This window comes from Misgurnus anguillicaudatus, chromosome 2 (genome assembly GCF_027580225.2).
Source record: "Misgurnus anguillicaudatus chromosome 2, ASM2758022v2, whole genome shotgun sequence".
Taxonomy (NCBI): domain Eukaryota; kingdom Metazoa; phylum Chordata; class Actinopteri; order Cypriniformes; family Cobitidae; genus Misgurnus; species Misgurnus anguillicaudatus.
The window spans coordinates 6,508,931-6,524,862 of NC_073338.2; the positions used below are offsets into that span (position 1 = coordinate 6,508,931).

The following is a 15,932-nucleotide window of genomic DNA, read 5'->3' on the forward strand; positions in this document are numbered from 1 at the left end:
ATGTGAGGCAATGTAAAGTGCTTTGGTGGCCATGTGGTCTGTGAAAGCGATATATAAGTCCAGTCCATTTACCATGTAAGATCAATGTCCTGAATAGATTATACTGTATAAAATCAAATTTGGAATGTTATCTTGAAAAGCAACCCGGAGGTGGTTATGTTGTGTTGTGATAAAAGCTAAACTCTGCAGTACTATGAGATGAGAGGTGCAGGGTTGAAGACCTATTCTGTAGAATAACTTTTTTTAACATGTACCAGCATAAACTGTTTTGCCTCGCAGGCAACATCAATGACATTAAAGATTGTTTAAATTTGATTATGACAAAAGTAGAGATTTTATTATTTACAGATATATTATTTATTTACAGAACTGGAAGAGGCAATAAAGACTTTGTGAAGGAGCTTTCAGTGATTGGCCTTGAAGAGACCATTAATCTTGCAACGCAAAATGAAGTGGTACCAGTACGAGATCATGTATCCATGTCTTCTGGCATCCAACGTGTCATGTGTGAAGAAGACATCATTGGACAAAAGGCATCAATCGTCTATGAGTCAACGCTGAAACACCTGGTCACATTTTTGCAGCTGCCGATTGAGAGGTGTAATTTCATTGAGACAGTTACAAATGTGTCGTGCCATGCTTCCGGACCTTTTGAAGTCCATCTTTCCTCAAGGGGAACTGGCACTGTCATACACTGGGTAAATATGCAAACACGCATGCACACGCACTCCTGTCAAGAAATAATTACTACAAAGTAGCACACCTATTCAACTATATGAACATGGGCTTTCTAGGGAAGGACACATTTTTTTAAATTCAGGACACCTATTGCATTGGAGCAATAAAGAACGTGTGGGAGGAGAAGAGATCTGCAGCCATTCAACGTGTGAAGAATAAAGATGGCATTGTCGTATTAGGTATGTTCCAAGTTAATACAAAAAAAAAACACGGACTAAAGTAGCATTATTTACTAGTTTATTTTTATATAACATTTTTGCTATTGTTTTTTCTTTATTAGAATAATTATTTACTAATATAGAAATTCCTAAATGTTTGTTTAATGTTAATACTATGCTTGTTTGTCATTTAAAGTGTATATCAGTGATTATTAACAGAATTTTTTTTCCGGTACAGCCGATGGACGAATGGACAGTCCTGGCTACTGTGCCCAGTATTGCTCCTACACTGCCATGGAGAATGATTCAAAGGAAATCATCTCAGTTGTTATCATCGATAAGAGGCAGACTTCACGCAATTCTGTGATCATGGAGAAAGAGGCTTTTGTCAGGACCATGGACAAGCTTCTTGGTGAAGTTAAGATTGCAGAAATTTGCACTGATGCTCACACACAAATTGCCTCTGTTATGAGTTTGTATGATTGAAACCATTACCAGAGAAGGCTTTTGATATGTTACACATGTGTACATTATGATTTGTATGGTGTTCTTATCTCCTTTGTAAGATAAAACAACTGGTCGCTATAAAGACAAAGGAATTGTTCACTCATGGGACATATGGCATGGGGCAAAGAATTTAGCCAAGATGATCTCTGCGGTAAGTTGTCATTCTTTAGTCTTTTTTGTTGCTGGTATACATCGAATTCTGTTTTATGCAAAATTTACTAAACAACATATGTTATTTGCAAACTAAGGCAGCACAGCAATCTGGAAAAAAGATCCTTCTTCACTGGTTAAAAGAAATTGTGAAACGAGCGTGTGAAACCAATCAAATGCGTGAATGTTGCGGACAATACGTGAGAGTTGGCATCTATCCCTACGTGCAAATGTTCCTTCAAATTTACTATGAGAACGATTGGTTTGAACACGTTAAACAACACGCCATTAACCATAAACGCATAAAACTGCACAGCATTAACCCAAAAAAATAATTTGACGAATTGCTAAATTGTAACGGGATAATATGGCATAACATGTCATGTTCCTTGCAGTTCATTGATTATGATGACATAAAATAATGCTATCAGACATAAAGGTTATACAAAAACGAATAAATTACCTCATCCATGGTCATGATTCAATAATTAGACGTAGATGCATTGAGAGATGGTGAAAACTCATTGTAAACGACATCTCCCATCGTCACCTGCGTTCTAAGCGTCATCAAGCTTCGCCTTTGTTATTGTTGGAAACTGAGCCCTCTTGTGTTGAAAAAAATGTCATACTGGATCTTTAACTTTTCGTCTTCTACACAACTCAAAAAGTTGAAGCAGCACCCATAGTATTCAGGAGAAAGGTTCCATCAAATTGTGTTCCCTACAAAGCGGCCCTGATATTCAAAACTTAGTCCACTTTACCAAAGGTTAATTGATTGTTTTTTTAATACATAAACTTACTAGATACCCTAAACATTTTCAGTTCTTAATTTTTTAATGATCTTTCACAAATTATTTCTGTTTCCTAGAAATGGAAGACCAGCAAAAAACCACTACCCACCAGTCAGTAGTTGGGTACATCCATAACCTATCAGAGCTAAAAACGAGGTACAAAAAGGCCATACTTCAAAGCAGAAATTCAGCAAAAACACAAAATTCAGAAACTCATTGTCTTCAAGCCAGATCTCTACACACAGTTTAAAAATGTAAACATTGACAGGTAAGATTTTGCATGAACATAAATGTATGCATTTGTAAACATTGTTCATCTTAAAACCAAAATCTTTTTTTTTTACAGAACTCCAGTTCACCTACATGATGATGTACTACAACCACCATGACTGTAAGAGCCAAATTAATATGTTAATAATTTGTATATTATTATTGTTTGCTTATAGTGTTGATTTGAAAGTAATAGCAAACAAAAATTGTTGTAACTTTATTTTTAAGAGGCAAATCTGATATGTCCTAAGTTTTAGTATAATTTCTTATATTTCTGTATAATTTGTGAATGTGTAGTTTCCGTTTCGTTTCTGTATTCACTACGCCCACTTGCGGTGGAACTAGTTTGCGCAGGTGCAGGTTAGGAAATAAGGAGAAACCGTTTTCTTACTGTGTTGCGGTCTTTTGTGTATAAAACGTTTTAAGCATTGTAATATTGTGTTCGATACAAGAAACAAAGGGATCTTTGTATATCTTTGTGTTTATGTTTGGATTAAACCTTTTTTATTTTGGACTGAAATCTGACGAGTAAGAACTATTTTTCCTGCCACAAGTTAATCAAGGGCTTTGCACCTACAATGACTCACTGAGGGTGCACATGAAGTTCTATACACCTATTAGTCAACAATGTCCTGTTTAAATTGTCTTGACTACACTTATAACCCAACACTTTCGACGACAGAAAAAGACCTTCCCATTGCAGAAATACTTAACGTTAAGACATAATATATTATTGTTAATGAGAAATTAGTTTATTCACCCTTAAGTTGCATATACTCTGTGAGTTGAATCAATTTGTTCACTGATTTAATTGTTATTGCTCAATGCAGGTGAATGTCCAGGCAAAGATTCTTCAAAATAATGGGCAAAGCCAGAACTTTGTTCATCATGGAACCTTTCTCCTCAATACAACCTAGACTATTGCTGACACCACTGCTTCCATATGCTTCACTGTTGGAACGACACTGACATCATCATTGGGTCCTGGTATTCAATTTCAAACGCATCAATTCGGCACTTTGAAAGAAAAACAGTAACCCCACCACTACAAATACAGAACTGACTCCAGTAACCTGTCAGGATAACACACCCAATACAACATAACACTTTAGAGAGACTTAATGCAGAGATTATTGGCGTAAACTTTGAGGTTTTCTACATTTGTCCTCAAAAACACAAAATCCCAAATATGTCACTATCCATCTCAAAAGTCCAATGTGAAACGTGCAACACTTACTTTAAATTACCATGCATTACACATTACACACACGGTACAATCACAATTAAAACTGCAACCAACATCAGAACTGTACACATCGAAAACAATCTCATTAGATCGGTTATTAACATTGCAGATAATGCCACCACAGACACAATCATTGACTCCTTGCTTTCACTACCACCAGTAAATGCCCTGCTGAAAAAAAAAACAGCATCAAACCAGCATGGGAATTATGCTGGTCTGGCTGGTATGCTGTTTTTTTCAGCAGGGTGTAAATTAAACACACATCTCAACTGCAGTCAAACTTCCTACACCAGGGCTATTCAAATCTTACCCTGGAGGGCCAGAGCACTGCATATTTTAACTCCAACCCTAATCAAACACACCTGAGCAAGCTTCATGAATCATGATCACTAGAAAATCACAGGTGGTTAAGTTTGATTAGGGTTCGAGCTAAACTATGCAGTGCTCTGGCCCTCCAGGGTAAGATTTGAATAGCCATGTCCTACATTGAACAAAGACATGCCTAAAATAACATTTTCACCACCCTCACCCACCCAGCCCTCCACTTCACAGTTTTTGTATGATTCCGACCTGGATGATATGATATTGGCAGACATCCCACCCAGTAAATTAACCCCCACAACATCAGTTCCTTCCACTACAAAAATAAATACTCCCGTATCTAAATAAAGTTCATTCTTATATACTTCTACGTAAAGGATGCATTCCCATTCACACTTGCGTACTCATACTAAATCAGACACTTGCGTTCATAAACTTGCATACTCATACGCGATTATACTTGGACACATTTATTCATGATTAATACACTTTCAATGTGGTTTTAAGACACCACTTCAGAGAATCTCATTTTATGCATTTAGTTTTTTCCCAAACAACTTTTCATAAATTATTGGTTTTGGGCTTGTCTGGGATTGGCTTAAGCAAAGAATTCCCTATGCTTTTAATTTTCTTATTTTCCTGCTTCTGTTGACTATGTATTGCCATTATTCAGAAATGCCTACATCTAATACTTTTTTACCTTGTAACTTGACCATATTCCATTAATTGCATGTAATGTTTGGCTTTTTTCCTGCTCTTGCTTATTTGCTGGTATACAAACAATTATTCGTTTAAATATAACTTTCTAACTGCAAAATGGCTACTGTAAACTTAAAGTTTCATTTTTTTTTATTTTGTCAAACATTAATAAATTGCAAAACCTCAGAATGCATGTATTGCCTGATTAGATGTATGCTTCCTGTGTACTTTTATTCTGTTACACAAATCCATTTTTAACAGTTTCATGTACTTGAATACTAATTTGAATAAAACAGACAAATGTTTTCCAAATGGCTTGCTGATTTAAAATGTGGGTAGTCAAATCTTTTTAATTAATACATATCCAATTTCATATTCTTGTTTTACATCTTTATTGATAAACCTGTAAAACAATGCTTACCTAAATATTGTTATTAACACTTAAACTGTTATTCTCATATAGTTCATTTTGCTTAAAATGAATACTCAAAACTTAAAGGTATAGCGGAAGATTTCCGTTTTCCGGGTGGATCATCAAGACTATTGGTCATCCCAGATGTCAATCATTCTGATTATATGTTGACGTATAACCGTCGTACGTGCTCGCCTCTAGGTTCGCTTGCTGCACATGCGCACTTTCACGTGTATGTGTGTTGTGCTACGGTTTCAACCATTCATTGAAGCTCGCGTTCTCGCTGTGTTTTTTTTTCAAAATGTCTGAGGGTCGCAAGAGAAAAAGTGTCTACGAATTGTATGACAAGAAGAGAAAGGACTATAAAGAAAGAAACAAGACCAGAGTGTTTATGGGAGACTATTTCACACACTGGCGTGAGCTAAAAGGACAGGTTGGGCTTCCCATGCGAAGTTTCTACTGGAAAGGTACATTTTGTCATGCTATTTGGAGAAATCCATTTAAAATCACTGCTAGTAAAAGTTGATGTAAGCTATGATTAGCGATGCTAGCCCTGGCACAAGTCACGAACCGCACAGACACGGTAAACATGCCGACAGAAACTTGTAAACAGAGCGAAGAGAAGCACTGAGCTCCTGCATGCTCTCTCTCTGTCTCGTGCACGCATTTAACAGGCGTTCCCTCTCGGGAGTGTTGCGTGTGCATTTTTAAAAAAATATCGATATAAAATATCTTTTAAATAATACGGGAAAATCTTCCGCTATACCTAAAACATCTGAATAAAACATTACAAATTTTGACAAGTTCTATTAGGAACAAACCTAACCAATGTTATACTATTTTTTTTTTTGCTTTGCATTTTGAAGCAATTATTAGATTTTTGTAAAAAAAAAAAAAAACCTAATTCTAACAACACAAATCAAAGGTGCACATCACTGCCATGGCTTAATTTCAGAACATGAACATTTCTCAACTTTTCAAGTGCCAACATGTGCATCAGCCATTCAGATCACCTAATGCAGATAACCTATCGCATAGCTGATTCTGCATTACATTTATGCAAAACCATAGAACAGAATAACAGATCTTAAAATAGACCAATGTCATTCATTTTTCTTAAAAAAAAACACACTAGTAACAACTTTTTCTAAGGCATGCTTGTAAAAGATGCTTAAACACCTTAGTTAAAGCCAGGAATAGACCTTAAAAAAAAAAGCTTTGTCTGCAGAAGTAGACCATTATGTCCAACTAAAATTAAAACATAACACTTACTAGCAGTGTCACAATTGTGATCAGCTTTAGTTGGGAAAATGTGTGTGTCTGTGTGTGATTGTACCTGGTAATTATCACGTTGTGGGGACCAGTTGTCCCCAACAAGATAGGAATACCAGTATTTTAGTGACCAGAGTTTTAGGAAACAAGCTTATAAATCAAACAGAATGAGGTTTCTTGAAAATGTGAAGTAGGAGAAGGGTTTCTGTGATGGTTGGGGTTAGGGCGGGTAAGGGGAATAGAATATACAGTTTGTACAGTATAAAATGCATTACGTCCCCACAAAACATGGAAACCAGAATGTGTGTTAGTGTGTGTATATTAACGGTGTCACGATTTTGATTTTAAATCGAAATCGATCGAAATTAAGTCACAACCTCGAACTTCGAATTAAACAAATGGGATTGTCGATGCTGCCACGCCCCCATGTCAGGTTCGGTCGGCTTGCCAAGGAAAAACCTCTCAGATATGTATATTTTAAACACGAGGGATGTATTGCTACAACTCCTTGAAATGCATATCATAAACAGGATTACTACCTACTGATCTGCCTTCGGACAGAGCGCACCTCTCTGCACGTGCGTGAGAATGAGGCGCCAAGATGCAGCGGATTATATTTTAAACAAAAGGGATAGTTTGCCTCAGCTCACATGAAACACAAAACTAACAATAACAAATACAGGGCTCTCAAGTGTCATGCATTGAGCCACTCATTTCGGTCTTTTGTCACGCACTCCCGCCACACATTGTATTTCTCACGCAGAAAAACTATTTATAATATATTTAATATGCCGCAGCGCACAAAAGTTATCTGGTCGCGCCGCTCTCACTATGGAAACCGGCAGGAATGAAGCGCGTCTCCCCTGGAGCTCTTAATCGAGCCTGCCACTTATCAACCAATCAAAAAAAAGAAATAGGCTACACAATAGCCAATCAGAAAATAGCACTATTGTATCTGGGTAAGATTTAACGCAACAACCAATGAAAGGAGGCATGCTGCGTCAAGTTTCGGCTCCTCCCCTGATCTGAGTCAGCATGGATTTAGCGCAACTAAGCATCCTTTCATTTGTATGTGGTTAAATTGTCAGTGTCATGTGTCAAATAGTTTCTTCAAGGGGTGGGGTGGGGGGTTGTGGATTTGGAGGGGTGTCACTCTTGCCTGTCTTCAAAACTTGAGAGCCCTGCAAATACATAAGGATTACTACTTTAGTTTATGTTTAGACTTCGGACAGATGCGAAAGTGCGTGCTGTGCACCTGAGACGGAGAGAAGCACGTGCGCATTAAGTCCATGTGTGTGCAAGAAGGAATCCTCTCTACAAGTTCTCTCGCGTAAAGTGAAGCCCAAAAACCCCCATGCGAGGAAAAGCAAGCAATGTGTATGTTAATGTGTAACTATAATAATAATAATAATAATAAATATTAATGGCATAGCATTTTTTGTCTTTCCAAAAAAAAGGTAAAAATCGAGAATTGAATCAAACCGTGACCTTAGAATCTGAAAAAAGTAACCGAATCGAGGATTTGGAGAATCGTGACACCCCTAGTATATATATAGTTATAAAACTGTTCAATATTTATAAAACGGTCCAATCCTTGATTCTGATTGGTCAATAGCTGTGCTATAAAATACAACATTGACCGCTTCACCCAATGTTTCTATTTATCACTGCGCCCTTCGCAACACCCTTAGAAACCACAAAAATGAATCAGGAATGCTTTCATTGATTTAATCTCATATAACTTACACTAATAAATTTTTTTCTTTACTTTTATATTGTGTAGTAACAGTTAGTGATGTAGCAATCGAGTCCAGTCTCAGATTTAAGACCGGTCTTGAGACTGATTTCTGCTTTCTCTGACTCGTCTCGGACTTGTTCCTTCAAGACCGGTCTCAGACCACAGTGGGAGGAGAAGGACTCATTATTTCAAACAGAGTCCTCGAGAGCAATACATTTTTTAATGTTCATATAAAAAACCACAACACATAACAATAATAATAAAATGCAATGTTGACGCCGAGCATTATTTGAAAATGACATCCCATGGTGCAATGCAAAGATACTGCCATCAGAGCCGTTTATTTATCTCTAGAAAAATAGGCAGAAGATGATACATGTAGTAGGGATTTTTTTTAATGATAGTAAAAGCATAGTCCATATTAAGACGTTAAGACTGCTTCTCTAAACAATTCCCAATCTAGCTTAGTCTGTCGGCCTAACAGTTGATTATTAACTGGGTGATATTAAATCATGAATATGAAAACTGACATGTTTTTATGGTCTTGGTCTCGACTCGGTCTCGACTCAGTCTTGACTCTGACTCAACTGTATTTGAAAACAAATGGACTCAGTTTCGACTCTGTCTTGACCCTTCAAAGACTTGGCCTGACTCAGCATAGGCAGTCTCGTCCCCATCAGTAGTAACATAATAAAAGCAATAAGGTACTCGAGGCAAGTGCTGTATCGTGAATAAGTAACAGCTGAAGGAGTTGCAGGCACTCCGCTTCATCTCATGCCTAACAACCATGTCTATGATCGTTGACATATTTAAACTAATCTGACAAAAATTGCCCATATTGTTCATTATTGTACAAAATGTTCCTCATGACTTTATTGTCTTTAAGTTATTTGATTGTCAAATACATTGTATTTCTGTTATTTTTGCTCTGCTGTGTCATTTCTGCACACTCTGGGATTTGTATATGACAGTGCTTGCAGTTCTACAAGCTCTTTTCCGCAGCTGATTGAAACAGTGTCAACTGAGTGGCGCATCTAGTAAATCACATGCATTGAGATTAAGTTCTTAGGTTTGAATACCACCTGAGGTATGTATTAGGTTCTTCTATTAAATCAAACCTCAGTTCACTTGAGCAGTCTTAGATTTGGTCACAATTTAAAAATGTTGTCAGGCAAACTGGGGGAGTAACAGCTCCGCATCTGATTATGAGTTTCTCAGTTGGCATGGTGATCATGCGTAGTGGAAATGTTTAATCAGTGTCATCGGTTAGACGCATGCTCAGTTTCTCAATTCTATTGCATTTTCTAGCTCAGGCCACCTCCTTCAGGTGGTCTCAAATTCGGTCAAGTGCCAGTCCCCAATGTCCTCCCGGCTTCGCATGAAAGATTTTATAGACGGATATATTAAACGAATATGTGCATAATTAATACAGGGGTGTTAGTTTTAATGCTCTCTTTGCCCTAAATAAATGAAAAATAACATACCTTCACTTAGTTGGCTTAAGTTAAACATATTTATTTTTGCAATATTTTGTATAAAGTGTAAAAGATTTGGACTAAAATCTTGTTGCTTTCACAACATTTTCACCAGCAGGTGGCACCATATTCAGTTGTTTCAAGTATGTTGAAATGGTGAATCTTTTTGGCGAAGCAATTTATTCAATTTATTCGAAGTTTTAAAAAGCTTCTCCATCTGTATTTCACATCATTATAATCATTCTCTCAAACTTATTCTTTTAAGTGAACAGGTCGAACCAGTACTCCCAAGCAGACCGAGTCATTTTATTGGCGTCTTTGAACAGTATGATCTAGTTACTCAATTTCAGACTCAGTCACTCCGACTCGAAATAAGACAATATTCCACTGCATAATCTATTTACCATGCAGACCTTTAATTACAGCTCCCAGTTACTTTAACATTAACACTAAACTGAGCAGTGTTGCCAACTATTTTTCAATGGAAAGTAGCTAAAACCTGCTTGAAAAGATGCTAAATACTGCTAGATTAAGTCATAGCATAATAAGCATAGCAGGTATAAAATAGTGACTGAACCTGAACCAATAAAACTACCTGCTAATGTCCAGTTGTCAACCAGCAATGAACTGTTCGTCTTAAGTCCGTCTAGGTAAAGGGCGCAGCTGAGCCGAAATATTTTCATGTTTATTTGTCCAAATAGTCCAGTTTCAAAACAAATGAGGATCAATCAATACCCAAGTAAATGATTAGAAATGCTCATTCACATTTCAGCTTCGTACAGTCTCACTACAAAGATCAGACACAGAGAGAGATGGGAGCATGCCCGGTAAAAGCAAGACCTCGCGCTCGAGGCAGTACAGGGAACACAAAATGCATACAGAACTCAAGCTACAGCTCATGCAAAAGTCGCTATATTTGTTACTGGCGCTTTTTGTAAAACATTCTTTAAAGGTGTTTGAAAAGTCACTAAGTTGGCAAACCCGATGAGCTGTGTTGATGTGCATGCACAGACAACATGCATACTGATACAGCGGTTCAAAGGCCACAGGTACACTGAATCCAGAACAGTTTCTTTCTGAAGCATCCGTCGATAAGCCAAACTGATCATGCACATACCGAATATTAGTAAATGTTTGACATCAGTAAGCTGCCATGCTGGTTATGCATGAACTAAAGAGATGACTAATGGGCGAAATGTAAGTTTATTTAACATTAACTTAAAACGTAGCTACAGAAAAATGTAGTTAAGTTAGTAGCATCGCTACTTGTAGTTAACCCCCTGGCGCCAGGTTTTGATGTGTTTTCTCCTTATAATTGCAGAATCAACTTAAAATACTACATCATACACTTACATCATTTAAAACTGTGAAGGGTCTTTTTAAATTTGTGTACATTTACAATAACAACAAATCTTTGTGTTTTTGTCAAATAAAGAAAATAAACAGGGTGTGAGCATTCAGACATTTCGTCCTCCACCAGCTGTCTCTCAAAACACATTACAAAAATCAATTGAAACTATACGAATACTCGTCACACAAACATGATACACATATCCAAAGAAAGCCTGAAATGTCTACTTTTGAACAAGCTAATTATAATCAAAAAAATCTAGACGATCAGACCATGGACATCTACAAAAAGTCATCCGAAAACAGCTTTTTATATAACTATTCACTGCAGATGTTTATCTGAGATTTTTCTAAATTTAGTTTATGTACATGATAGTTTATCTAAATGTAGGGCTATCAGTGATATTTACCCATCAGTTGTGTTATTTCTGTGGACAATTTATGCTAACAGCTGTTTAACTCTCTTACATGTCTGCATCCCTATCATCAGTACAAAACTATGAAGTGGAAAAACATTCACAGTTTTTGGACAAAGTTATACGGTAACATGAGCCACATGAAGTTTACAGCTCTGTTGTGTATCAGTTTCTTAGTTTATACAAGTTTTTGAATAGGGTTTGTTTCCAAATAAATGAAAATGTCCCACTGACCTTCATTTCTATTTTGATTATATTGTTAACTTCTTAATAAACCACAAACAAACATGTATACATTTATTTGTCCTCACATTCTTTACTGTAGTTCCCTCTCACATTCCTGCCTAAAGGCTCATTATGCGAGTCTTTTGTTTCTCAGCTGTCAATCAATCCTTCTCACATACGGCCCCTCTAAACAAAGTGTCTTACAATTTCTAAATCAATATATTCTTTTATATGAATGAGAAGGCAGAATGATTTTCACATCATTTTAAAGAAAAAACTCTAGACTACTAGATTCTCTTTAGAAAAGTCTTGTTAAAACATGTTTAGTATGGGTTTTGTAGACTTATATCAGTGACATAAAAATTTTGCTTTTTCAAAAACCACGCATAAACATTTTTCTCTCAAAAATACAAACATGTACATACATGTAGCTTATATAACATTGTAGTCCTGTTGTTTGTCCTGAACGCAGTGTTATGAGACACTTGCTATTAATATATGTTTAAAGCAACTGAAAAAAAAAAAACAAATGTAAGAGCATGTCAGAACCTCTGACAGTGTCTTAAAATCGTCGGACTCCAGAGGGTTAACTACTCCCCAAAACTGGCTAAGCGTTATATGCACACAAATTTATTGCCAATGCATGTGCATATAAATTGCATTTACTGTCAACGCATGTTTCTAAACATGCGAGAGCCCTCCCGGTCGAATGGTCACACTTGATTTTCCAAATACCTTCTCATGCCCTTCACCTTTTAATTTTACATCATTTCTCTACTGACACAACCCTGATGTTTCCTCTGCTCCCGCAGGAGCTCTGCCTCCAGCAAAAACATTTTCTTCTGCAAGTTTTTACAGCCCTCTTCTCAGACAGCACGCCGGACAGGGGGGTTGGGGGTGGTAGTGATCTGGGGCCTCATTTATCAAACGTGCGTACGCACAGAAGTGTGCGTAAAGTGTGCGTAGGAACAGTTTTACGCAAAGTGTGGAATTTATCAAATTGCACTTATACGTAGAAATGTGTGTAAATATACGCAAACCTCTGAGTATGCGTACGCAGAGCATCTAGTGGTAGAATAGCGATACTACATATAGGACCCTGTTCCAGTGAGTAAAGAAGTGTCTATTTTTTTATCCACAAGCAGGTGTTAAAAAAATGATTAGTATGATGATGTGTCAGTATGGTAACAGCAAATAAGTATAATGATTTATTTGTTATATGTATCTGTATCTGCGAAAGCTCTACATGTGATTTGTATAAATGAAGTCTCCGACAAATGCTTGACACAGTGCAATGGCTTATCTTGCGTTATTGGAAGACTTGGCAAATATAATCCATTCCGCCGGTAGCGCGTTTTCAAAGATCGCGCCAATGATGCTGGTTATATATGCTGCTGTCCAAGGTGGAAAGTTGTCTGTCCTCCTCCAGTTGCACTCGTTTCACGTCGGTGTGCTGTGACGTGTTTTTTTTTTTTTTGCTGATAATTTAATGTCAAACCACTTTTTTATTTTTGGAAGTGTTCTCTCCTCATATTCAACGGAATTAAACTCACTGGTAACTGGTTTTCTTTTGTTAGTCATTCCTCCCGCACTAGGTAAACCAAACAGGATGTATTATTAGGATTTAACCTCATCCACGAGTAACTCAATTTCTGTGTCTGTAAAATTCCTCTTTTACGCTCTCTTTGTCATTATTGCGATGAGGGAAAAAGCACAACCACGTGACATATAACGGAAGTGTGTTGTCACCATATATGGTTCATTGGAGGCGTTTCGGAATGCAAATGACTATGAACGTGCACGAGCATGGTGCTTAAGAACAAGTGGGATTTATCATCAAGGATTACTTACTGATGTGCGTACGAACCACGTGCGCGCGTTTGATAAATCCCGATTTTTTGTACTTACGCACATTCTAAATTTCATTCGTAGGTACAAATATAGAACATTTTCTACGCAATGTTGATAAATGAGGCCCCTGGGTTTGTGCAAAATACCGAGCTCGGAGCCCTCTCCTCAGACAGCATGCCAAATATGCATATCATTAATTCTATCTGACTTATTTGTAAGTGTGAACTCTTGAAAGATAATAGGAGAGTTAAATAGATTTGACTTCATAATTTTTTTCCCACAATTAGCAAATTTAGGGGCGGTTTCCCAGACAGGGATTAGACTTGTGATGATCAAGCCTGAAAAAGATGATCAAGTTTAGTTGGATTTCTCCACTTAAACACCATTGTAATTTTTGCCATCTTTGTCACTTTCACCTTTGGCTTGCTAACTGCTAACATTGTTTTGGGTCAGGGTTTTATACTCTATTAATATCACTTTACATGTAGCTAATGGTGTTACTGCAAGCTTGTACATACTTAATAGATTTTATTTACATTTTATGGTATTTTATTTACCTGTCATAAACTGTAAAATGTAAAAGCGGCTCTACTTAAAAAAACTTCTATTGGTAACACCTAATATTTAAACATTTTTAATTATTTCACTTAAAATGAGAAAATGTAAGTTGATAAAACATCATATTTTTTTAGGCTTTATCAATAATTTGATCCAACTTTTTACAGTGTATATTATGCAAATTTTTTATACCATTTAAGTATGCTGTCTTGATAATCCCATAAAATATCTTGGTACTGTACAAGCACTTGAATAAGTTTTACTACATCTTATCCATTTTATTCTGTATATTATATTATGTAATATACATTGTATAAAAAACCCTATACTCTTTATATTTCATAATGTTATATTAATTCCTATCTACTGTCTATATACTACTAACGTGTAATTTACTGTAAATTTGCTGCTTTGCAACAATGCAACAAGAAATTTGTCAAAAGTGTTATAGAAATTTGAATTAAAGTAATTGCTAACACATTCTTTGTTGTAAAGTGAATGATCTCCGCCTCTCTGCTGCCCTCTTGTTACTCTTAACAAGGTTAAGAGACCTCTCCAGCTCTCTTAAATAATTTAGGAGCTGAGACCTAGTCTTAACACCTAGGATGCTTTATAAATCAAACTTATTCTTAGGTCTAGGAATAAGAGTAAAATGGCACCGTTCCTAAAATTTTTACACAGTTAAGACTAAAATTTTACTCTGAGTGGCTTTATACATACGGGCCCAGATAAACAGACAATCAAGCACAGGACAGCAAACACAAGGGCATTAAATAGGGGAGCAAAACAAGAGGGTAACAGGTGACATGAATCAAACAATAACAAGGTGATTAACGAGGGGGCAGGGTCAGGAGACTAGACACGCAAGCACACAGCCCAAACAAAAATCCATGTGCTAGCACACAAAACATGGGCCTGTCATGATCCTGCCTCAAATCTAGAGTAGAACAAGGACAAGAGGGCAGAACCATGACAAGGTAAAAACATTAACTGATAGATGATATCTGCATCTACGTAGTTCATTATTATTAAAAACAGTTTATATACTGTGATGCAGGAGCAATACAAGACACTTTCCTATCCACTGTAGAAAAACAATTCACCCCTTGTTTATCTCCAGTTCATGACACCCATTGAAGACATGCTTTAAAATCATATCATGTTTGGTCATTTTGTTCATTTAATGGAATCATGTTGCATTAGGGGAAAATACAGTCATAAGAATATACAGGTGCTGGTCATATAACTAGAATATAATGAAACGTTGATTTATTTCACTAATTCGATTTAGAAAATGAAACATTTATTTTATATTCATTACACACAGACTGATACACTTCAAATGTTTATTTATTTTTATTTATTTTTTGTTAATTTTGTTGAATATAACTGACAACTAAGGAAAATCCCAAATTCAGTATCAGAGGATTTTTTAGAAATCTTGGCCAACTGAAAAGTATGAACATAAAAAGTATGACCATGTAAAGCACTCAATACTTAGTTGGGCTCCTTTTTCCTAAATTACTGCAGCAATCTGTACGAGTCTGGTTTCTACGTTGCAGAAAGGAAGTTAGCTGATATCATTCATTTCTGTTGCAATTTTAAAGCACTGCAAATGTCTGTGTTTAGAATTTTCAAAACATCTGTTAGACACAATGGCCCTTATTTTTCCAAAGTGCGTATAACAAATTTCCAGCGTACACCCCAAAACACAATGACTCTAAGATTTATCAATATGGACGTTGGCGTAGTGCA

General features: G+C 36.5%; 1 long non-coding RNA gene across 1 annotated transcript; it reads left to right on the forward strand.

Moving 5' to 3' along the window:
- The first annotated feature begins 371 nt into the window (after window positions 1-371).
- Window positions 372-2,599, forward strand: LOC129441575 (uncharacterized). Its single transcript, XR_012371530.1, has 3 exons — window positions 372-917; window positions 1,135-1,554; window positions 2,422-2,599. It is a non-coding gene; the product is annotated as an uncharacterized lncRNA (long non-coding RNA).
- Window positions 2,600-15,932: the final 13,333 nt, after the last annotated feature.